General features: G+C 39.9%; 1 protein-coding gene across 2 annotated transcripts in view; it reads left to right on the top strand.

Moving 5' to 3' along the window:
• The window catches only part of oscp1a (organic solute carrier partner 1a), an 8,410-nt gene that overhangs the window by 5,554 nt on the left and 1,732 nt on the right, over positions 1–1,124 (top strand). The window lies entirely within an intron of this gene.

Here is a 1,124-nt window from a genome sequence, read left to right as displayed (position 1 = left end):
TATATATATCTTAATATTGTCCTGAACTACACCTGAGCTCTTGCTGTTGTGAAACCATGAAATTATGTTTAAGCAATAATAGCAAATCATATCATATGGAGCTTTTTTCCTACAAGGTGATATTTACCTTTGATAGTGGTGTCTAGAGGATGCTCAGGTGGCACAAAGGGGCTCAAAGTGTGCTGAGAAAAATATCCACTACGCGGTTGCACCACTTTCACACTCACTCCACTAACTTGATGCTTCCTAGTTTGTTTGGAGCCAGAAGTGACAATTTTTGAATCAGATGGTAGGGCACCGAGTTAGCTAAGGTTATCTAGCTGCTGCAATAAACCCAAAAAACCAGACATATGCTTGATATATTAACATATTTTTAGATATTTCTTACGCCAAAGGAACCCAACATACATTTGTTATAGAGTGGGAAACTGTCCATGTGCCTCCAAATCACTTTTCATACCAGGCTTTGAACATGCATTTAAATGCTGTAAATTTGGATATTTTTTAATGGAGGTCTGCGGGGATTCACTCATTTTTGCAGCTTGCCTCAAGTGGCCACTCAAGGAACTTTAGTTTGTTTTGTACTTCTGTGTTGGCTTCGTATATTAGCCCCAGAAATTCCTGCTTGCCTGGACATTGATGCATAGTAAAAGCCGTTAATGCTGTTATGGCAGTGGCCCGTTCCCTGTGGTTTGCACACGCAGCTCTTTATTGACACACTTTTTGCATATACACTTAAACTCACCTCACTTGCCCCGCTGTTCAAAACATCTCACTGCTGTAGGCTCATCATTGTGTGTCTCTCTACAGCCTCACACCTTCTATAAGAGAAGAGCTTGATTGGGTGTGTAAGACAGGTGTGCCCAAACCACACTACTGTGGTTTCCTGGCTTCTACAGCTGAGCCAGAAAACCACACCCCAGTGCTACTGCTGTACAAAGAGAAGATGGTAATCAGATTAATGAAATAATAATAATAGTGTTTCTCAGTAACTGTGAATGTTTGTGTCTGCTTATATTATCGCCATATCAACATTAAACGGCTGGTTAGACAGTGTAATGTTTAATTAGTCAATATTAACATTAATAATGTTTGAAAACTTGTAGTAACTCTTGTGCTGCCAC

Source organism: Pundamilia nyererei, unplaced genomic scaffold (genome assembly GCF_000239375.1).
Source record: "Pundamilia nyererei isolate P.nyererei 1_Seehausen unplaced genomic scaffold, PunNye1.0 scaffold00093, whole genome shotgun sequence".
Lineage (NCBI taxonomy): Eukaryota > Metazoa > Chordata > Actinopteri > Cichliformes > Cichlidae > Pundamilia > Pundamilia nyererei.
The sequence above is the reverse complement of the archived record's forward strand: the minus strand, read 5'-3'. Positions and strand labels throughout refer to the sequence as shown.